Here is a 25,023-nt window from a genome sequence, read left to right on the forward strand (position 1 = left end):
TGGTTGCAGGTCGTCGCCAGACACTCAGCCCCTCCTCCCTGCAGCTGGCTGGCATCTGTGCAGAGAGGAAGCTGTGACAAGAGGAGGCCAGAAGAGGAAGACTCCTTCTAACCATCTTCGAGACTCGTCAAAGCAAGGGGCTTGTCCGGCCCAACGTCCCCACTCTTCCTATAGCTCTGAAGGCTCAGTGACCTTGGCCACTGTCCCACGTGCTCCGGAGCCCACAGTGTGTCCCCTGCTCAGCCATGCTCCTGCTGCTCATCTCAGTGCTTGAAGTGATTTTTGCCCCGAGTAAGTACCATTTTTTCCTTTCCTTTCCTCCCAACACAAACGTGACTGTGTTCTAATTGGATGCAGAATAAAGACACCATCTCTTCATAGGTAAGTGTGTCCTGGTCTCACTGACTCAGCATTGATGTTTCAGGAGGAACCGGAGCCCAGTCGGTGACCCAGCCTGATGCCCACGTCACTGTTTCTGAAGGATCCCCTCTGGAGCTGAGGTGCAATTATTCCTATAGCGGAACTCCTTATCTCTACTGGTACGTGCAGTACCCCAGCCAAGGCCTCCAGCTTCTCCTCTGGTACTTTTCAGGAGACACTCTGGTTCAAGGCATCAGAGGTTTCAAGGCTGAATTTAGGAAGACTGAAACCTCCTTCCACCTAAGGAAACCCTCAGCCCGTGGGAGCAACACGGCCAAGTCCTTCTGTGCTGCGAGTGACACAGTGTCTGGGACTGCAGGGGGAGCTGAACACAAACCTCCTGAGACACTGGGACTTTTTGTGACTCGAAAACTCAGGAGAGTTTTCCAAGCTCTCTTCTTCAGTGAAGGCAAATAGGGCAGGACAGGCTGGGCTCTGGGGAACGCTCACCTCCTGAGTAGTTGCCTCAATAGCCATGATGTGCTACATTCCGACAGACTTTGCTCCAGATCGAGGTCTTCTGATGAATTTCTCCAAGACAGACGCACCCCACCAAGTCCCCACCCCACTCCCACGCTGAGTATATCATTAAGTGTCAGAGTTCTGAAGCAAAAAAGGCAAGAGCATTTTTACTTAAAAAAATCATTTCTAGCATTCATGAAGGTTATTAGCATGGCCTCAGGTGTTGAGCTACATGTGGAAAACTGAAGAACGTGGTTATAATGTTAGCTGACAAGCTGTGCCACGTACGTTTTCAACGAAGGCAACACGAACAACATAGATTCTTAATCAGCGCAATATAGAGGCTCAACCTAGATTTGAAGCTTAACTTCTAGCACATACGTAATATCCAACCGTGTGACTCTCCCATGTTTTAAAGTAAAATAGACGTCACGATATCTAGATTTCCAGTCTCGTGTAACACAAAACCAGTGAACCTATTTTACATGATTCTTAAAGCAATATTGAGAATCTAAAAACCACCCAGTGGTAATTGTTTTTTGAAATAGCTATCCCAGTGATTTCCAAATTAAAAATTTGAGGTTACTAACCCATAAAAAGATATCAAATATAACATCTGCTGAAAAACTCCTAGGCATTTTGTAACAAGTCATACTCATTCATGATATAATATAAAACTGCATACTCAACAAAGTTTTCTAGACTTTCAAGGCACATTAACAAAGCTCAGAGGAAAATCGATCTTCATGGTATCAAAGATTACACAAATTCTAATAGGGATATCCAAGACCAGAGAATATTTTTATGTCCTCCGAAACAACTGTATCAAAGAGTTCACATGTTTAAGATATTTTGTATATATGATTATGACTCTAAATTGTTGTTTGTGATTTATGTGATTAAAAAAAAATCACCCCCAAAACGTTATAAAAGGTTTACACACAAAAAAACTAAGCCTCACAGAACAGAAATTAATTTTGAAATTAGTAGTAAAGTAAGTAATTATACTTCATGTTCCCCCAACTTCTTTCTACATCTCTGTCCATCTCCTCCTTTGTTTTTTTTTAAGATTTTATTTTTAAGTAATCTCCACACCCAACATGGAGCTAAAAGTTACAACCCAGAGATCAAGAGTTGCGTGCTCTACCAACCAAACCAGCCGGGAACCCTTAACTCCCCCTCTTCTATTTTCATCTGGGAAACATCTCTATTCCACTCCCAAGATCATATCTCTACTTAATTTCTTGATAACATTCCTTTTTATCTTTTCTGGGGAAAGGACAAAATGATCACGTTCTTATTAAATCTTTGTCTAACTGTCCTCTAAGAAATGTCTCCTTATTTCTGAGTTCATGTTGTACTTTTCTGGGATGCTATTTGGGATATGAATACACACACACTTATATGTTTGTCTTTCCTGCTATACCATAGTGTTTTATGAGTAGTGATAATGTTTCGTTCAGTTTTTGATCTCTTAAGACCTAGCACAAGACCTAGTTTATAGAAGACCTTCAATAAATTGCTGTGGACTTATTTTTAAATAGATTGGAGCAATTACATACAAGCCTGAAGGTGCAATTTGACAAAATATTTTAAGATAGTAACCTTCATTGAATGGCATTTTGAGGAAGAAATCAGTTTACTTAAAAAAAAAACAAAAACAAAACAAAACAAAAAAAAAACCCAAAAAACTCCAGCCTGGTTTTTGACCAGTAGGGGGCACTCAAGGTTACTCTAAATGAACAACTTTATCCCTCCAGTTCTGAGATAGTTGAACGTGAGCGAAAATTTGAATGAGGGCTAGGAGCAGTTCGGAGAGCATCTGGTCTCCTCATACCCGGGTCAGAACAGAGAGAGCGCCATATATTCATCTGTGAGGACGGTCTGCTGATGTGAATGCAGACTCCAAGCAGGCCTGAGCATCATCTAGACAAAGGGAAAGCTGGAAGCTCCAGGAGAAAATATCTACATTACATATTTACTGTTTTGGTGTTTATGACTAAAAACGCTAAAATATGAGCCTTTACCCTCACTTCAAAATTATTCCAATGATTTCTACCTTCTATTATATCTCTTCTGAGATTAGAAAAATGGAAAAAAGGAGAGGAGAAGATGAAATGGGAGAAAAATAATGAGTATATGTAGAGAGAGAAGAGAAAGAGTGAAGAGAAGAGAAATTGGGGAGAAAGAAATAGAACATAGTTACTTGAGTTTCAAAATGTGGCCTATTCTTCATAGTCACAGAACAGAATCAGCCAGGTGTGCCTGCAAGGTATACAGAGAAACAGTTGGGCAAGAGAAGAATGGAGATAGAAATGAGGTCAGGGTGACCATCATATACACGTTCTATTTCTTTCCATAAGCCATAGTCTTGTTGGAGACATTGTATTTGTTCATGGTGACCATAAGTCTGAGGTTTACAGAATTCTCCTAATTTCATTTAATTATATTTACTCCTCTAAGGGGATTGAATAAATTAACAATGCATTCAATGATGTATTTTTTCTTTGACACAGATTTCTTATAAGTGAATTCTCAATCACTTTTCAGACTACGTGTCCTGATTTTTGGCTAAGGCAATTGAGTCACTGACCCTGATCATTTTTTCAGGCTGTACTTGACCCAGATGATGCCTTTATTTCTCTCTGAGGTTTCTTTTTCCCTTTCTTTACTTCCCTCCTGACATGTCTGATTACTGGTGGCCGTCTATGTGGAGGCGATCCTGTGAGAATGAAGAGCCTAGATGCTTCTGTGCCCCTGGTCAGCAGGGTAGCAGCTGGCAGGGCACTGATAGAGCAGATGTCAGTACCCTGCTGAAAAACTAGAAGGTAACCTTCTTGCTCTCTGATATCCTTGTACTTCTCTTCATTAAGGACAGACTCAGCCTACTTGTTACTTCCTTTTTGGCTATTTGGGGGCTAGAGAAAAGGCTTTCTCAAGAGAATGGTTTCCTTCTTAGAGGTCCAGTAATCTCTGCAGGCCAAGCTCTCTCAATGATCTGTAGTTTTGTGCTCTTCATCCTTGAGTTCCCTGATACCTGACCCCAGATTGATACGTGACTCCCCATAGGATTCCTCACTTGAGCTCTCTTGACATCACTGGCTGATTACCAGAGGCTCCTTGGCGAAGCACAGGGAATCAGGGGCGTTTTCAATCTATCATCTATCTAGAATTGCTTTCTTTCTAAGCCAAATGGTTGTTTCTTTGTTGGCCTGTTTTTTAAAAAACATGTAGAACTTAAATTCTAAAAGACCACTGCCTGGTGTAGGGAAGGTCAGAATCAGTGATGATGGATGGAAAAATCACTTGATCTGGTAACATTTAAACATTTCACTAGCATACCCATACAGAAGTTTACATTTCTATGAAATGTGATCTATCAATATTTTCTGTTATGCTTTCTGACTGACATGCTCAAACAAACAATGACCATCCTCAATTTATTTAAAGAATAGCTTATCTTTTATTTTATTTTAAAATTTTAAATATTATTTCACTTAGAATTTATTTTGTAACAGATACTAAGGCAGATTTCCACATTTTTTTGTCGATCTCTAAGTAACTCCATTTATGAAGTCACATTTAATTATTTTAACTTCTCTTTCCCCCATTTTTGTTATAACTAATTTTCCATGAGTAATTTGTATGTTTGAACTTTCTATTCCATTCCATGGATCTCTCTATCTGGACCTTTATAGTAGCATGCTTTTTCAATTAGTATAGTATTACACTTTGTCTTATTAACTGCGAGGAAAATCCCTCTTCGTTCTGAGAATGTCAAGGCTTCCTTGAAGAGCAAGATTATCTGCAGTATCTGATTTTGCAGCTAGAGGAAGATGTTACACAAACTGAACTTCACAGAAAGCCAGAAACCCACCAGCTCTTTGAGGAAGAGCTTTTGCTTTACACACCAGTAAGCTCACTTCCCGCTCTGTCAGTGTCCATGTGGCTGAACTGTTTGCAGAAAAGAGCCTCCTATTTCTCTGCCGCTCTGCCATGAAGGCCACCCTCCTCCTCTCAGTGTTCCTGACAATAGTCACACTCAGTGAGTATAGTCCCCTTTTACTCTCTTTCTGTGGTCTTCTGATTTAGATTAGTTGAAAGGAATATTCTCCTCAGCCTGCAAGATTCTTCCTGATGCTCAGTTGGTGTTACAGGAGGAACAGGAGCTCAGACAGTGACCCAGCCTGAGGACCACATCTCTGTCTTTGAAGGAGACTCTGTGCAAGTCAAGTGCAACTGCTCATATTCTGGGAGTCCTGTGTTCTTCGGGTATGTCCAGTACCCCAGACGAAGCCTCCAGTTACTCCTGAGACACATCTCAGGAGAAAGTATCAAAGGTTTCACAGCCAACCTTAACAGGGATGAGACATCTTTCCATCTGAAGAAACAATCAGCTCAAGAGGAAGACTCAGCCACGTATTACTGTGCTCTGAGGGACACAGTAACTGGTTTCAGAAGGGAAGCAGAGCACAAACCCTTTAGGAGTTACGGAAAGCATTTCTTCATAAGTTCTTTTTTTTCTTTTTAAATATTTATTTATTTATTTTAGAGAAAGGAAAAGAGAGTGCAAGTGAGCGGGGAGAGGAACAGAGGGAGAGACAGAGAATACCAAACAGACTCCATGCTGAGTATGGAGCCCAACGTGGGGCTCGATCACACAACCCATGAGATCATAACCTGAGCCGAAACCAAGAGTCTGATGCTTAATCAACTGAGCCACCCTGGTGCCCCTCTTCTTAGGTTTTCTATATGGCCACGGAAGGGCATTTTTTCTCTGGAGCCTGACATTGAGCTTACCTCTTAGGTATGATATCATTGGTTGTCAGTTAGCTATAGATTCATCTCAAAAATTTATCCAAGGAAATTCTCGTTACCTACTCTGTTTAATTAGTTTTAAAGATATAAGTGCATGTATTCTCTCCAGTAGTACCTAGAAAAAATGCTTTTGAAATAAACTATATAGCACAGCGTAAAAACCATTTTTTTCTTGGCCCAGGGCAGCTCTCCAGTGGTTGGGTCTCACCTCTCCCACTCCTCTGCCACCCCACCCCACCCCACCCCACATGTGTTCATCACCATATTCCTAAGCACGGCTCCTTAAAACTACTATACTACTTCACGGCATGTGATCGCTGGCCCCTCCGCACGATGTCTTCCCTGCCATGCACTTTATGGATGCCTACTAACTCAATCAGGAGAAAAAACAAAACAGAACACCAAAGTAATCTGAACAAGGAAAGTTTAATACAAATGATTACTAATTGATAATAGAGAATTAGCTACTAATGAATAAAAAGAACTCTAAAGAACATAGAAATAGCATATGCAGGGAGAAGCTCTTATCCTAGGACTAAGCCAGAGTTCCCAAGTAAGTGACATATTGTAATACCACACCCTCCAAGGATTCGGATCTCGCTGGGAAGTGTGTGGCTGTGGCCTGCGGAGTGGTGGAGAAGTGCCCTGAGGTGCCAGAGAAAAAGGCTGGCAAGCAGAAAAACACCTACCCGGCTTCCAACAAAGTTTATAGGAAGCTAGCAAAGGAGTGCTGCTGAACTCTCTCGGGGCACTCGTGAATCTTGCCAAGAAGCTGATGTGTGGCTGTCACTGAGCCTTGCTGCAGGTGAATGCCACTGCGTGCCCCACAGGCTGGCCAAGAACTGCAGGAGCAAGAAATGTGAAGATGTACCAGAACCAGGAAGAGAAGCTTCTCCCTCCTGCAGTGCCCTTCCACATTCCTCTTATTGGCATAGCTTGATATCATGCCAGCTGGTGAAGGAGAGATGTTCCCATGGAATGGGTCCAATATCACAAATGGGGCACTGAAGTGTGGATTTGGCAATAAGAAAGAAAGGCAATAAATCAGTAACTGGCACACTTTATCCCTGTGGTTACTTATCTTTCATATGCACCTCTGCACACACATTTGAACTACTCTACAGCAATGAAATGACTCTATGTTATCATCTAGCAAGCTAAAGCTGTCCTTTGAACAAGAGAAGTTCTTACCCTTTCCCCAAAATGAGACCTATAGTCCCAACAGTCACTATACATCTCTTGCTCTATTAATCATTTCTAAAAATTCAAAGGAAATTCCATTGAATATGCTGTTATATACAGACTAAATCACAAAGTCAATCGTTGAAAATGTGTATATGATGGTAAGAAGGAGGGAGAAAGAAGAAAATGACAGCATATACAGAACACACATGGATAAAGAACAAGGAGAAGATAGAGAAAGCTGCTACACTCTTGGAGTCCAAATTTGGTCATGGGCTGAGGGGCCACAGCTCACTCCTGTTGCTATGCCTTTTCTGTTTCCCTGCCCGAAGCCATGACCTTGCTGGATTTGGGTTGTTTGCCTTGTGAAGTGACCCCAACCTTCATTCTCGAAGGATCTGAGTCCTAATGATCCTACTTTTTCATTTATTGCTCTGGTAGTCCATCAACATTTACAATGAAAAGTTTCCCTTTCAGCCCAGCTAGCTCACTGCCCAGTTCTCAGAGGTCAGCAATGTCTCTGTTTCCTTTTATTTTTTTAAAAAGATATTATTTATTTATTTGAGAGCAAGATCATGAGCGGGGTGAGGAGGGGCCAATGGGGGAGGGAGAATCAGACTCCCCCCCTGAGTGGGGAGCCCAATGTGGGGTTTGATCCCAGGACCCTGGGGTCATGAGCTGAGCCAAAGACAGACATTTAACCAACTGAGCCACCCAGGGGCCCCTCTGTTTCCTTTTTCTGCTTCTCATTACACTTTTTGTGTATACAGCCAAATAGATACAAATAGTAAGGGAACTCAATTCTTATAAGGTGGTGGACAAGTCCCTTAATTGCTTAGAACCAGGGGTCATCTTCGAACCACTAGTCAAAAATCTCCTCACAAATTTGTCAAAAGTATATAGCAGAGAGAAGACAGATTAAAATGTAAACTCCTTAAATAACATCAGTTCCTGCCTCAGAAAGCTTTGTCTCATAGTGACAAACATCCAGGTTTGCTGTGGTAGTCACCCAACACAAACCTTCTTCTAGAAGTACCTCCTAGCAGTCTCCAATCTCCAGCCAACAACCTCTCCCCTTCTTCCTTTCTTTCCTTCCTTCCTTATGTTTCTTCCCTCCCCACTTCTCCATCTCTCTATTTTACACACAAAATATCTTAAAGTCAGTTTTTGAAACCATTTAGAAAATACTCTAGGGAATGTTTGCCATTCCTTTTGACTACTCACCATCAGAAGCTATTTTCTCGTAACAACAATAATTTTTGAGTCATTGGTAAGTGTCAGGCTCTGCTCTAAATTGCATTTTATTATCTCATCAATCATTTCTAAAACTCTAAAAAAGCAATATTATTATCACTCATCATCCACATTTCATAGTCAAGAGAATACAGACACAAATGATATAAACAGCTACTGAATGGGTAGATCTAAATTTGACCTCCCTGGCCTCACTGAAAAGCTGGTTCACTTCTTGTACCCTACCACCTCCTGCCATAGAAACAGAAATATCAGATACTCATTGTTATGAGATGAATTTTCTCCCCACCCAAATTCGTATGTTCCTAATTCCCAATACCTCAAAACGCGACTGTATTTGGAGTAGGGTTATTAAAGAGGTAATTAAGTTAAAATGGGATTATTAGGGTCTGCTCTCCTCCAGTATGACTGGTGTCCTTATGATAAGAGATTAGGATCGGGCCACATGCACAGAGGGAAGACAATGAGGACAGGGTGGGAAGGTGGGCATCACTGCTTTGTAATTGTTTCCGAATCGCTCCCTTCACCTTTCCAGAGCACATTCTATCGGCAAGATGATGTTGCTACCACGAGATGGCAGTGTCTGTCCTCAGACTCAGTAGGTTTGAAATCAGTTTGTACTGAAAGCAAAGGGATGGGTTTGCCTCCGATTGGCCAGGTGAGACTCTGGTGTGCAGAGGGAACAGATAAATACAGCCCACGGAGAGAGCCAACGCTTTCGACTGAGTATCCTGGCTGCATTTCAGGCCCCAGAGCTGAGTCTTCTGTGATTCCAACAAGGAAGAAGAATGGAGAAACTTGTGGAAGAGTCTTTGCAGATACTATGGCTTCAACTGGCCAGTGAGTTGGGGTTCTTGGTAATAGAGACAGGGTGACCAAATTTATGGGAACAGGGCGACCTAAGTTCAGTGCCCACAAGACTGAGTTGGGCAAACTCTTCTTGTTAAGTTGAAAATACACCAGAAAGTTATGGAAGGAAATGTAAATTCTAAAGAGGGAAAATACAATGACCGACTTCCGGTGTCTGGCCTTCTGTCTTTGCCTAGGGGTGAACAGCCAGCAGGAACAGTATTATCAGGTCCTGACTGTCCAGGAGGGCGAAAATGCCACCATGAACTGCAGTTACAAAACTTCTATAAGCAGCTTACAGTGGTATAGACAAGACTCAGTTCGAGGCTTTGTCCAGCTGATTTTAATACGTTCAAATTAAAGAGAGAAACACAGCGGAAGGCTACGAGTCACACTGAACAACTCCATCAAAAGCAGTTCTTTGTCCATCATGGCTTCCCAGACCGCAGACACCGCAACTTACATCTGTGCCACGGAACACACTGTTCGCCAGGCAGCTGCAGCCTCCACACAAACCTTGCCCGAGCTGCCACAGTGAAGCCCCACGGTGGGTAGCACTCGTGGTTATGACTTCCCAGGAAGGAGAGTCTACAAAGAGAGGGCAAGATGAAAGATGGACCCTCTCAAATTCATGGCTTCTTTGGAAGCACCTTGTACCAGGGCAAAGGGTATGAAGGTTAGAACAAGAAACTGCAATGCCAGGTTCAGCTCTGCCAGTCCCGGCCCTACGGCTTTGGGCACAGCATCAGCGAAGCAGCCTTCCATTTCCTCACCGGTAATGAAGGTTTGGACTGATGAGCCCAAAAGACCCTTCAAGCTCTAATTTTATCAGGGAAAAGGCTAAGCACTGGACAAGTGTGGAAAGGGAAAGGACTTCTGGGTATTAGAAGGTCTCATACGTGCAAGCCCCTGGTGACCCAGATGGCTCCTTGAGATGCGTGAGATGATTTTTGCTTCCCTCCAGTTCCTGTATATGAAAAAGAATTAAAATGATCTTAGAACTCTTTCAGCCAAATTTTTCATTTTAAAGCTGAGGAGTGGAAACTTGTGTACCCATAGAAACAAAGCTCCAAATCTCATTCTGTATTTACTAGTCTTATGATTTCCAAGCTTCAATCTCTCCATGAATCAAATGAGAACTTATGAGAAAGTCATAATTTTTCCCCATCCGTGTGAGAGATGCATGTTCTCCACTACCAGGCCCTGAAATTTTGTTTTTAAAAAGTGGGTACTTCTATTATCAAATACATCACGGTTTTCCTTTATGTCTTGTACCTAGTAGGATAAATAAATGTTGAATATAGTTTTCAAGTATAATTCAAGTTAATAAACATACAGTGTTATATTAGTTTCAGGTGTGCAATACAGCGATTCAACAATTCTATACATTTCTCGGTGCTCATCACAATAAGTGCACTCTTAATCCCCTTGGCCTATTTCACCCATCCCCCCACCTACCTCCCTTCTGATGACCATCAGTTTGTTCTCCATAGTTAAGTCTAGTTTTTTTGTTTGTCTATTTTTTCTGCCTTCACTTTTTTTGTTTTGGAAATTCCAAATGTGAATGACATCATATTGTATTGGTCTTTCTTTGACCGGTTTATTTCGCTTAACATTATACCCTCTAGACCCATCCACGTTGTTGCAAATAGCAAGATTTTTTTATTCTTTTTTGTGGCTGAGTAATATTCCACTGGATCTAGATCCATCTATATCTATAGATCTCTCACATCTTCTCTATCCACCCATCATCGGCGGACACTCGGGCTGCTTCTGTAGTTTGGCAATTGTATATAAAGCAGCTATGAATATAGAGGTGCACATATCTTTTCAAATTCGTGTTTCCCTTTTCTTTGGGTAAATATCCAGTAATGGAATAACTGGATCATATGGTTTGAATGTAGTTTTCTTAATGAAGTTTTGATACTACTAAAAATGTGTGGAGAAAATTAGGGCATTTGTATTTATGTTCGTGTTTGGTGAAACAGGTGGGGGGAGGGTAGAGGAAACATCCTACAGGGCAGTGGTTGCCAAATGCCAGACTTCAATCACCAGCAGCACCTGTATCAGAATCACCCAGAGCACCTTGGAAGATCCGGATTATTGGCTCCCTCCCAGCTTACTCCCTCAGTCTCTGTTGGAAACAATGGATTTGTGTTCTTAACGATCATCATCTGTATGAGTTTAGAGATTGGTTCAGCTTCACGTTACAGAAACCTCAAATGATGATATTTTTAACAGGGTGGAATTTATTTTCCTCTCACATAAAGAAGCTTTCTCATGTGCAGGGCTGGTATGCTAGCTTCCTCATTTTAGGAAGGATTTAGGGTCTTTCTAGCTCACTGTCTTAAGTGACATCCTTAAGACATCACTGTTGGTTTTATAATTTAAAGAAACTGCTAGAGATCTGTCCGCTTTAAACACCCTCCAGGCAGAAAGAAAGAGAAAGTCAGAGGGCAAATGGGCACATGATGGCTGAGTCAATCTTTTCCAGAAACTACACCCAGGGGTTTCTATTTCCATTTCATTTACCTGAGTGTTATTTAATGTCTCCACCTCTCTCCCATCTGCAAGTGAGGCCGAGATATCAGGGCTATTTTTTATCTTAACATGTTGCCACCCACGTTAAAATTGGGATTCTGTTAGTAAGCAACAGGAGACAATGGGCATCGTAGAGGGAACTAGCCGTTTCTGCCACAGCCTCACACCAGGGTGTATTAGGACTCATATGCTTTTTGCTTATTCATAATTATTTATTTTTGAAATACTGAATCCAATCTCACTCCCAGTTCTGTCGAATTTCTCCTAAAAGTCTTCCAAAAGACATCACGACCCCCAAAACCCAGTTCAACTCCACAAGCTTAATTAAAAATCCACCTTAAACCCTTGCTTCCCTACTCAGCACGTTTAACATTTGACCTCATGACTCCTCAATGTACTCCTTTGTAGTCTCTTGTCAGAGTGAACATTTGACCAGGTCAATCACCTGAATCCCCATCTGCTCTTAAAATAAAGAAAAAAACTTCTTAATGACCTACAAACCCTTGCATAATTTAGGCTCTTGCTATGCTACTCTGCCAGCCTCATCCCACAGTATGCTCTAATGTCTCTCCTTTCCTCCCACTCTCTGTCTGCCTGTCTCTGTCTTCACAAATACTGGTGTTATTTAAGTTCCTTAAAAGCACTTTGTTCCTCCTATATGACCCTTTCACAGCAACTGTAGGTGATTTTCTCACTTTCTCCCTTTCTTAAAATTCTTTTCTCTCCCTTCAAAAGAGTAAAAACCACCAAATGCCTGCTCTTTCTCGTACATCTGGCGAAGAATAACTGAAGAAAGCTCAACGTATACTCTTAGAATCATAGACCCCTGCCTTTCTAAACTTGCAGTTTTTCCTTTATTTCTTTGATCATTTGATTAAAAGCTATTTCCACTACTACTCCGTGAGCTCCCTAATGGCAGGGACCATATCTGCCTTTTTACTCCAGAATTCTCAGCACCAAAATATCTTAGGCATTAAGATAATCAAATCTCCTTCTTTCTCCTTTCTATCCTTTGTTTATTTAATATCCTTCCTCTATTTTAAGCCTCCTCGAAGATAATATTGATAATATTGCAGTGACAGGACAAAAAGAACAACACATGGCTGAGTCTCTCAGACTGTAATCTGTGGGACTTTGGAGGTTTATGGGTAAATTCCTGGGGGTTAGCAGGGGTTGGCAAACTACAGCCCACAGGTCAAAGCTCGCTGCCACCCGTCTTTGTAAATGAAGTTTTATTGTAAAAACAGCCATGCCCATTTATTTGTGCATTGACTAAGGTTGCTTGTACTGTAACAGCAGAGCTGGGCAGTTGCTTGGAGATAATGACTTCAAAGCCTAACGTATTTACTATTTGACCCTTCGCAGAAAAAAGCTTGCCAACCCCTGGGAGACAGGAATTACCTGAGAATTTTTAGATTTGGAATTTTCTATTTGATGACAACAAAATAAAAAAAATAACAGCATATTTCTAATTATCTATATGAACCACTTCAAATACTCCCCTTGGTTTTGATACTTTTGTGTTCTTTATGCCACTTTTACTAAAGACAAATGGAATAATGGCATTCTACAAATAAAGACATCACAGTTGTTTAAATGGAGAAAATGAGACAAGTGATGGGTAGTAAGGAGGGCACGTATTGCATGGTGCACTGGGTGTTATACGCAAACAATGAATCACTGAACTTTACATCGGAAATCGGGGATGTACTGTATGGTGACTAACATAATATAATAAAAACATTAAAAAAAATAAATGGAGAAAATGGCTTAGGAAATTTTGGTTATGCTATGGCATGTGGTACTACACACAGGCCAAACTCCCAGGAACACTTGTTGCCATGGTTACCACAATGTTTCCATTGAAAGCGGGTGAGTCACTAACATTCATTGTTTGGACGTATCAACATGCAATTCAATAGATAAAAGAGTAGCAGTATATACATAATATGTTTTTTTTTTCAGTGCTGATTTTTGGGTGCTTTATTACATTTATTTATTTTACTTTTGTAAAGGGGCAAGTTAAATGGATATTTTTGAATAGGAAAAGTAAATGTACTCAGAACAACTAATTATAATAATTCAGACAATAGTACATGAAGCTCCAAATCGTCTCAGTCCAGTGAGTTACCAAACTACCCACATCTTTAGTATTCTTCTAATGAGAATGCGCCAACCCTTTGTTTCAACAAAAGATCACTTTACACGTTATTTGAATTTGAATTTGATTGATTTTGTATTTTGTTTGCATTTTTTGTTTGGTGTGGTAACTGTGTAAGACCTGTGAGCCTAAAACGTTTACACTGAACTTCAGTTTGGTGTATATTACAGCATCATAATATTTTTAAAAAATAGTATGAGAGTGGTTCCTTATATGGAGATCTGTACCTTACTCAATTTTGAGAAACACTGAATGCACCTGTTATTGAGGTCTGGGATCCGACTCTGGAAGAAGCCAGAGGCCTGAGGCATATGCTCTCATAGAGACTGTGCTGAATAATAAGATAATCGTACCTACCAGACATAGCCACTCATTCATTTATTCACTCATTCTTCAGATATTTTCTTGAGCATCTCCTAATGGCCTATATATTTTGAGAAACTGGCCGCTGAGACTAATCTTTAAAGTTCCCGATCTCAGGGGCACCACGTCTAGTTTGAAAAACAGAGAACAAATGATTCTACTATGAGGTAGTAATGACCGTGTAGATAGGTATGTAGAGTGGGAAAAGAGAGAGGCGCCCTTGAAGACCTGAAGGTGTCCTTTCGCAAGGAGATGCTGTGTAAATTGGTTCTTAAAGAATGAATAGATGTTACTTAGGCAAAGGCAGGGGAGAGAAGGGAGCACATTGTCAGCACATCCCTTGGTTCGAGGGGGATCAGTGGAGGAATATGTCAGAAAAGGTCTCAGATCATGCCTCTTTTTTTTTTTTTTAAGATTTTATTTACTTATTGACAGAGAGAGAGACAGCCAGCAAGAGAGGGAACACAAGCAGGGGGAGTGGGGGAGGAAGAAGCAGGCTCCCAGTGGAGCAGGGAGCCCAATGTGGGGCTGGATCCCATAAGGCTGGGATCACACCCTGAGCCGAAGGCAGACACTTAACGACTGAGCCACCCAGGCGCCCCTCAGATCATGCCTTTTTTACGCTTTCAGTATGCCCTAAGTATACCATGATAGCTTCAAACCAGCTTAATCCTCAGCAGGAACAGACACTAGCTGCTGGGATGAGGGCGATTTGGGGAGCCATAGTGCCCTGCGTATTAAAGACGGTGACAGACCCCTGTCTCAACCTCAGACACCACTTGAAGTCTGCAAAAACTTTTGGTGCTTCCTTCCTGGAGCCCTGCCCCTCACCCCAGACACCTATTTCCCTTCTATGTCTACAACGTAGGCTCCTGCCAGGGTCAACACCAATTCAGTTGGAAAGTGGCCCGCAGGGTCCGGGGGGAATCACAGGAAGGCGCTGCTCCCTTCAGCTGGTGGTTTGACACAAATTCATCTTCCACTTCTGAGCACGTGCCTCTTTTTTAAAGCCTGTGAGGTGATCTCGCAGGGTAGTTTGTCTTGCTAAACACCTGAACCAAGATTTTCTAAAAGATTGCACTGAAGGATCAAGAACCTAGAGGAACGGCCCTCTCAGCTTTGGGTGTATCCCCAGATGAGACCTTCTGCCGCTTCTCCACAAGCCATGCCGTCTGCTTCCTATTCGGGACTTGTAATCTTGCTGATACTGAGTAAGTGACATTTATTCGAAAGTCCCATGATGTTCTATTGCTTGGTTTGAGGATGGTTTTTTGCCTTTACTAAACTGGAAACTATCCTTCTTACATTATCCATATAACGAAGTCTTTACTTTTCTTTTCCCCCAGCAGGGACACGTGGAGACACAGTGACGCAGACAGAAGGCCCTGTTACCCTCCCCGAGGGGACACCGCTGACCCTGAACTGCACCTACGAGCACAGCTACCGGTTTCTGTTTTCTGGTACGGGCAGCACCAGAACAAAGAGCCTGAGCTCCCCCTGAAGAGCTCATCAGAAAATCAGAGGGCTGAGCGTCAGGGTTTTCAGGCCCATCATAAGAGCGACAAGTCCTTCCCACTGGGGAAACGCAGGGCGCAATCTTCGGACTCGGCCATGTACTACTGAGCGCTGGGAGCACAGTGAGAGCACCTGCAGGGGGAGCCTAGCGCGAACCCAGAGCGGCACAGGCGGGGCCTGGCTGTGGGCAGCCTGCAGCGTAGAGGATGCTTTCTCTCGTGTTAGTGTCCTGGGCTGGGCACTAGAGGGGAGGGAACAATGTCCAGCTCGGATGCCTGCGCACTCCGGAACCCGGTGCTACTTTGAGCAAGGAATGGAGAGAAGCGATCTAGGTGAAAACTTAGATTATAGATATGCCTATAAATAGAGTCTTTTAATACACGGCCTTTTGTGTCTGGCTTTTTCACATAGCATCGTCTTCTCAAGGAAAATCCACAGATCAGTACTTTGTTACTTCTATGGCTGCACAGTAATCCATTGTATGGACACCCCATACTTTATCCATTCATCCATTGATGGGCATTTTGGCCGTTTCTGCTGTTTGGCTGTTATGAATAATGCTGCTATGGACGTTCACATACAGAGCTCTGCTCTTTTAAACTCTAATATATTGTAAATTAGAGATTTCTGAGTATTTTTGTTTTTGATTTTGCTTTTTTGGTACTAACATTTCTTTGTGGACATAAAATGAATACATATATGAGAAAATGCTCCTTACAAATAATGATTTACACCAAAGTAAGATATTATTATTCTCAGTTATATCTACATTCAAGAAAATTTTTGAGCACCTACTCATGTGTGTCAGTCATTTCAATAAGGATTGGGAATACAGTTTAGGTAACAGATCTCCGGCCTTAGAATTTTATAACACAGTGCATTAAAATACCATATAAGTCTTAAAATAATGCTTTTTTCACAAATAATTTTATTCATGCACTGACTTCTATTTGTTCCCAAATATTTATGGTACTTACAGTTTTATGGGAATTGGGCTAAGCACTTTAAATTCCTCCCCATACTTCTCTAGGTACTACCAAATGCTTGCTTTACACATGACAAAATTGAGGCTTAGAGATGTTAGGTGACTTACTCAAGGTTACATAACCAGCTGGGTGCAGAAGTTGGGCTAGGCCCAAATCCAACACATGACCAATATTCTTAAATTGGTTGAGCCTTCTAGAAGTCCGTCTTCTTTTTTTCCCCAGAATGCAATTGTAATCTTAGATTTCATCATTGTTGATGTTTTCATTTGGCGGAGAAGAACCCAATGCAATAGTGAAAGCTGCAGTTTACTCAATCGGCAATCACAAGAGTCTATATACATATCTGCTTACTGAAGTCCAAAACACACTCACCATCTCTCATGTTCTTGAACCGTAAGGCTGCTCATACGCTCTCCGACTGAATAGCCTGGCTATTCTAGGAGTCATCGCTAAGCCCCAGTGGCTGTTATCTGGAGACATACAGGTATTTGTCCTGGACATGGGGGCTCTATTTTCCAAATACAAACAAAAATACTGGATATGGAAAATATGTCTACTCGTTGCGACTGCAGGACACGGTACTTTTGGTTCTGCTACAGCGTATATCTGATTAAAACAAACCCTTTTTCAAAGAATTAGTAAATGCAGGTATAATGTCAGTATCATGTGAAAGTTTTATTGGTTTCATGGATTTTCCCAAGCACATTAATAATTGTTTCAAATCAAAGAACTATCAGGGGCAAGTTTTTACTATTAAAAAAAGCCTCAACTCTACTTCAGTATCAGCCGAGTTTGTTCTAGCGGCTTCAAGAATTTCTAGGGTTTTCAAGGTAAAGCTACCTGCTGAAGCTGAGAGTGAGGATATAAAGACCATGGGGTTATACTCACCACTCCGTTAACAACATTGATTCATGAAGAATAATAACATTACAATTTTTGATGAACCAGCTCTTATAAGAGACACGTATGTTCTCATGGACCTGTATCTAGAGAGGCAAAACCTAAGTCCCAGCATTTAAGGCTGCAAAGAGTTTACTGATTATAATGCAGGGGGCAAATGCCAATAGGTATTGAAATCTGCTGGAATTTTTGATAGGATTTCTATTGTTTATGATAATGTTGTGGCTACAAAGTGATATATTTTTAGGATTTCTCCCTCTCCCATTTTCCACCATAATTAATGTGTGTAGTTTGGAAGAGGAGGGGTATTTTGGAAATATGTGTATTGAGTTATATCAGAAATTCCTAAGCTTAGGCACAGAGGAGAATTTTCTGGACAGTAGCTCCTGTGTCTACTCAGAGGGAGGCAGGACCACTTTATTTTCCCTAACTAAATAATTTAAGATATATTTGCTCATATTTGCTGACAGCCTAAAGAAGAAATACTCTAAGACGTGAGCAATAATCATGCCAGCTTTCAAACTGCTTTGGTTTCAACCTTGAGCGTTACCGGAATAAACAACCAGCAAAGTTCCACATGTCAAGATAAAAGCTAACAAGGAAATGGCATTTTTCCCCTGAGGAGGTATTCAACCAACAGATAAGTTGTGAGGCACTAAATCATTATAGGTTATGGTGGGTTTTTTCCCCTTTTATTTTAAGAGTATGTAAATACTTTTTCAATACACCTGAAATTTGACTGATGGATGCATTTTCCCTGAAATGAGGTCATAGTTGACAGAGGAGATACTCTCATCCTGTATCCAGGTAAAATGCAAGCTGTCTTGGGAGTAGGATGAGCTTTCTACCCTGTTCCAAGAAACTAGGAGAAAGTATTATCCAGTCTTAGAGCACGATACAGCTTCTCACTCTTCTGCTCATTAACAGGAATATGGATGCTACTTGGGTCACTGACTTGTGTCTCTACTAAAATTGTTCTCATTGCACCAGACATCCTCTTTGCCTCTCTGTAGCTGACAACCTGTCTATACCTCCTGTGATCATACCTTCTGGAAGGAAAATGGGGAGCACAGCAGGTGAGAAAAGATAGGTTTTGCTGCTGAGAGATGTGGCCTAGGCACCGAAACACTGCAATTTCATAATTTCTAAGCATGATTCTTAAAATGTAGAGTGGTCCTGGAGTATGTATAGTCACTATTCTTACCTTACAAGGCCCAGCTCTCCTACCAAACACAATAGATGTAATCCCTCCTCTAAACTTTCCAATCACTTCTTAAGCCTTCTTGGTACTGGCCACTGGATACCTTGTCTTGTGGTCCTGAAAATTCATATCTATAACAACAGTCTGCACAGAGTGGGTAAAGTGAAGAAGACAGACAACACCAAGGGTCTACAAGAGCATGGGGCAGTGGGAGTTCTCAGGTGCCACTGGAGGCAATGTGACCTGGTGCAACCTTGCAAACCATTTGACGATACCTATAAAGCTGAACATATACATACCCTGCGATCCAGCAATTACACCTGTAGGTATATACCCCCAAGAAATGTGACCTCTGTTCATTCATAAGACATGTATAAGAAGAAGAACCTGTGTGGCATCAGTAATTGTAATACCCTACAGATGTCCATCAGCAATTTCAAGGATAAGTAAATTCAGAGACTAGACTACACAGCAAAGGAATGAATAAACTTGCTATATGCTCGATGCGGAATGAGTCCCACAAATGTGACTGAGTGAAAGATGTCAGACACAGAAGAAGCTCAAAAATTGGTCAGACTAATCCATGAAATTATAAGTCAAAGAGTAGAGGTAGCGGTTATCTTTATGGGGAGACGGTGACTCAGAGATTGAACAAGGGAGGTTTCTGGGATATTGATTACATCTGTTTCAATCTGGGTGCTAATAATATGAGTTCACTCAGTGAGAATTCACCAAGCTCTACACTTAAGTTTTGTGTATGTATGTAAATCACACTTTGATAAAGTTTTTAAAAGTATACATTATTTAGTCCATTAGCTGAGTTCTGAGAACACAATTCATAATCAATCTATTTTCATATCCCCATTGCCCCTCACACTGTGCCCTCATTTAGCAGATGCTTAATAAACATTTGCTCAGTAAGACTTAGCTACTTTGGACACATATTTGCAAAGATTCTTTGCTCCCAGTTGCAGGAATACAACATGCAAGTGGACTTGAACTTCCCTCTAGTGCTTGCTTCTCTAGAGGACAGCCCCAAGTGGAGACCCTCAGCGTCTCACATCCGGTTTTCTGTAACAGCCTTTGAACTAGCCTTCCTCCTAATAAGGTCTCCTCCCTGGATCCTACTCCATATCCCACAGAATAATTTATCTTTTTAAAAAACACAGCATCGATCTCATCAGTCCACTGTTTAACAACCCTCAGTGACCATCCTTTGTTGGCAGTAGTAAGGTTAAACCTCCTGGTGTGGCTCTCAGTGGCCTCTACAGTGTTGTCAGGAACTTTCTGCTTCAGCAGATTAAGTCTGGCTCAAGTATGAAGTTGGGGAACACTCACTGTACTCCTTAAAGAGTCCTGCCTACAATGCGTTTCTCCCATAATCACCTCTCCCTAGTGCTTGCCATTATGACTCCTCCCAATCCCAGAGACTATCTCAGACCATTCCTGCCTCATGAAGAATTTCCTGGTCGTTCCAGCCCACGGTGTCGTCTCCTTTCCTGTGAAAAGCCCTGCCACTAATTATTACCTCTGATAAATAACCTAATATGTTTTAAATATTTCAATTGCACCACCTAACTTTACAATGCACTTTCATAAGCATTATCTCATTTGCTCCATAAAAATGTTGTGAGCAAGCGAAGGAACACAGGATTAATCTCATTTTATGGTTTAAAAACCCTAAGGTTCAGAGAGATGAGGTGACTTAAATCAGTGTATTCAGCCAAGGGTAGAGCCCAGGCTCATCCAAAGTCTCTATATCGAACTACCTAACTGTGAGTTTATATATTATCACCCCAGAAAGATTATACATATTTTGAAATGTACTTGCACTTTTTTGAGGGATACTTCAAGTGCTGGACAAGGCATTTAGGGGACTCTGCAAAGCTAAGTTCTTCTATTTCCACATTGTCCCCATTCCGCTCAAGGACTGATAAAAACATACTACTTCGGCTCTATGAGACTTCTGCAGCAAAAGCAAATGAAACACATCACTTCATCTTCAAAATATTTAGCTTTTGAGCGTAGGGAGAAGGGAAGAGCCCTTCTAAGGCCAGGCAGCCTTAATTTTGCCTCTGTAAATTGAAAAAAACCAAAAGTTTCAAAGGAAGCCAGCAGAGGTAGTGGCAATGAGCTTCAAAAACCTCAATTTAGTCACAATAAAATAAATTTCATATGATCACATTTCAGAGATCATTTCTCAAATAATTCAACTTTCAGGCAAAATGGAGAACTTTTCGATTTTGAAACCCAGTTTTATAAAATTTAAGATATATCAATAAAAAACTTAATTTTATTTATGCCAAGGCTAGACAATACTAAATCTTCCTGGAAGCAAGTCAGAGAATTAATGTGATGAGGAGGGAGAAGGATCTAGGCATATGTTTAGACACCCAACCCTGAAGGTAAATACTGCCTTCTTCCCTAACATTCTGGACTCCTTCACACTGGGTATTAGACACCTGAGCAGTGAAGGTTGAACATCGTGATAAACAGGCCTAAGAAAGGAAGAGGGAAATGGAAAAGCAAAAATAAATCTAAACATTAGAAATAAGATATTCAAACAGGTTTTATTCACCCAGTGATAAATGCATCAGCTATCTATTTCCTGTCTGATCCCTCGTTCCACCTGCCTGGGCCTGGGCTCCAGGGAGTACAGGCAGGAAATAGGACTTGTTCTACTTATCTGATCCTCACCAACTGTAACCAATTTGAGATAGGAATCGTATCTTGTTTTGGTTTATATGCTTTTTATGGAGTTTTGCACATCATAGATAACTGTGAATTTCCAGAATGAATGCTTGAGCTTAGGGATTCCTGAACATGCAGAGTAGTTTAAGAGCAGCTGGGTTCTGAGCTTATCTAGAGAACCTTGCCAGCATAACTCTACTCAAGACCCTAATGTTAGTAAGAGTTAAACCAAAGTCAATTTTAATTGGTGACAAAATCTATTCAAAGTGAATATTTATCATCTGAAGTAGAAGAATCATTTTTGTGTTCACTGATTTGGTTATATTAATTGTTATTACATCAAAGACACTATCCCTCAGAACCTATGTAAGAAAATATCACAGCTGTCTGTCTGCAATAACAAAGTCCTGATGCCTTAAATGTATGTGAGCAGGGAACACTGTTTTGACTTCTTACTATAACACAATCATACTCTGCATAAAGCAAAATCAATCTAGAGAAATAGAGAAATAACGAGCTATGGAAATGACCCTTTTAGATCTGCTGGGTTTGTTTCAGTAGCACAAATAATTACAAAGGAAAGTAAACAAACCAATCAACAGACACGGAGCCCTTAACTGACATTCCTGAATTCTCTAATAAAGCAACATAGCAGGAGGCAGCTAAATACCATATACATGCCTCTGGAATGAAGAGAACCTGGCTAAGAATATTAAACATCTAAACCTGGCTTTCTAAAAGAAAATACTGGGGCGCCTGGGTGGCTCAGTCGATTAAGCGTCCAACCCAAAAAGATGACGCAGGTGTTGGAATGACCAGACATGTACTTTAAAATAATTATGGTAGGGGTACCTGGGCGGCTCAGCTGGTTAAGTGGTTCAACTCTTGATTTCGCTCAGGTCGTGATCCCAGAGTCCTGGGATTAAGCCCCACATTGGGTTCCCTGATGCATGCACAGTCTGCTTCTCTCTCTCTGCTGCTTGTCCTCCCTCTCAAATAAATAAATAACATCTAAAAAAAAAAAAAGATTCTCTCTCTCCCTTTGTCCCTCCCCTCATTCATGCTTGCTCCCTCTTCAAAAACAAATAAAATAAAATAAAATAAAATAAAATAAAATAAAGTAATGGTAAAAATGCCAAAGGATTTAATAGAAAATGTAAACAATACACATGCAAAGATGTGGAAGTTTAGGAGAGATTAGAAATATGTATAAAAAAAGGAAGTGATTCAAATGAGTGAAAGAGAAACTTGGTGATAAAAGAGGAAAAGACCTTCAGTGACCTTGAAGACAGGTCAACAGAATTATCTCAACTGGAATAAAGAGGTAAAATAGTAATAATAAATAGAACAAACTTTTGAGATCTGAGGGACATAACAAATGGTCTAACATGTGTATAATCAAAAATTCCCACAAGGAAGGGAAAGAATAGAGCAAAAAAATATATTTAAAGAGATAATGGCTGAGAAATTTCACATTTGAAGAAAGTTGTTAATGGACAGATAAAAGAAGGTCAGAGAATTCCAAGTGTGATAAATACAAGGGGGGCCCCATCTAGGCACATCACAGCCAAAGTTCTGGGGAAAAAAATTAAATAAAGATCAGATCTTAAAAAGCAGTCAAAGGAGAAAGACAGACACATTACATGCATGCAGGAACAAAGATACAAATGATAACTGACTGAAAGCCAAAAACAGTAGAAACAAGAAGACAATAAAACAACATTTTCCGAGTGTTGAAAGAATCAAAATACGATCACCTAAAATCTCTCACTTGCAAAAATATACCTTAAAAATAAAGACAAAATAAATATATTTTCAGAGAGACAAAATCAAAGATTATTCGTCTCCAGCTGACTTGCAGCTGAGAGATGTTGAAGGTCTTCATGTTATAGGGAAATAATATCACATGGAAACACAGATTCCCGAAAAGAAACAAAGAATATCAGAAAGGGTAGATAACTAAGTAATTTTTTTAAGTTTGTTGGTAATTTTAATAACTTCACTTACTTAAAAATACTACAATTTCTGGGGTGCTTGGGTGACTCAGTCGGCTAAGCGTTCAACCCTTGATTTTGGCTCAGGATTGTGGTCTCAGGGTGGTGAGATCGAGCCCCTTGTGGGGCTCCATGCTGGGCGTGTAACTTGCTTAAGATTCTCTTTCTCCTTTTCCCTCCACCTCTTCCTACCCCCAGCTCTCTCTCTCTCTCTAACAAAAAAAAAAAAAAAGCTGTTTCTTTAAAGCAACAAAAACAATGTGTTGTGGTCTTATAGCATACTCAGATGCAACCAGAGCACGTTTTTTTCCTAAAGGGAAATAATATTATTTAAAAGTAGGTTAGGATAAATTAAGATGCTTATTTTAATCTCAAATGCTGCTCCTAAAAATAGCACAAAACAGCAGAGACTCTCTTGGAGACCTCAGAGCAGGCAGAGACTTCTTGGCATGGTACAAAATATGCTAACCATAAAAGAAAGTTTGAGAAGTAGGACACAAGCAAAATGTAAAATTTCTACTCATCAAACAACAATAGTAAGAAAAGCAATAAGCCATCCACAGTCTAGACAGAAGTATTCCAGAAAGAAGTAGTTGGAAAAGAATTATTTCCAGAATATATAAAGAACTCTCATAAATCAACAATAAAAAGATAACGCAATAATAATAAAGTACATAAATAGGGTGACGAATAAGAACATACAGTATGCTCAGTGTTATTAATCATCAGGGAGAGTCTAATTAAATTCACATGCAGATGCTATTTACCCCCACTAGAAGGCCTAAAAACAAACCATGCGACAACCTCAAATATTGGCAAATATATGGAGCAACTGGACCTTCCACGCACTGCTGATAGACGGCAAGTTGGTACCATCGCTTTGGGGAACAGCTATGGCCCAACAAGTCCACAAATAGATATTTACCGAAGGGGAGTGAAAACGCAGACCAACAAATGACCCATACAAAAATGTTTGTTGAGGGCTTATTCGTATTCGCCATAAACTGGAAACAACCCAAATGTCCATCAACAGGAGAATAGGAGACAATTAATGGTATGTAAGGAATATGACTACAATAGAAAGGAATGAACCACTGACTGATACACACAACAGGATGGATCTCTAAAATCTGCAGTTGCTGACGGAAGCCAGACCTTCCTCCTGAATGCTGTATGATTCCATTTATATGAACTTCAAGTACAGAAAAAACGAAGCTTGCTTGGAAAGTAGAAAGGCAGTTTCCTCCAGGGAGAAAGGCTTGCCTGGAGAGGGTCACAAGGGGACTTCCTGGGGTTAAGTAAATGTTCTCTATTTTGCTTGGGTGCTGATCACATGGGTATATAAAATTTTCAGACTCATTGAAATGAACATACAGGGACTGTACATTGTTTTGCAAATAAGTTATACTTCAATAAAAAAGAACAAAATAGGGGTGCCTGGGTGGCACAGCGGTTAAGCGTCTGCCTTCGGCACAGGGTGTGATCCCGGCATTATGGGATCGAGCCCCACATCAGGCTCCTCCGCTATGAGCCTGCTTTTTCCTCTCCCACTCCTCCTGCTTGTGTTCCCTCTCTCACTGGCTGTCTCTATCTCTGTTGAATAAATAAATAAAATCTTAAAAAAAAAGAACAAAATAAATAAAATAACCCATACGTGGAGAAATGTGCATCTGAATAATTACAGAG

General features: G+C 40.8%; 1 pseudogene; it reads left to right on the plus strand.

Moving 5' to 3' along the window:
- Positions 1 to 15,215: 15,215 nt before the first annotated feature.
- Positions 15,216 to 15,691, plus strand: LOC121100632 (annotated as a pseudogene).
- Positions 15,692 to 25,023: the final 9,332 nt, after the last annotated feature.

The sequence above is a fragment of the Ursus maritimus genome, unplaced genomic scaffold (genome assembly GCF_017311325.1).
Source record: "Ursus maritimus isolate PB19 unplaced genomic scaffold, ASM1731132v1 scaffold_45, whole genome shotgun sequence".
Classification (NCBI taxonomy): Eukaryota; Metazoa; Chordata; class Mammalia; order Carnivora; family Ursidae; genus Ursus; species Ursus maritimus.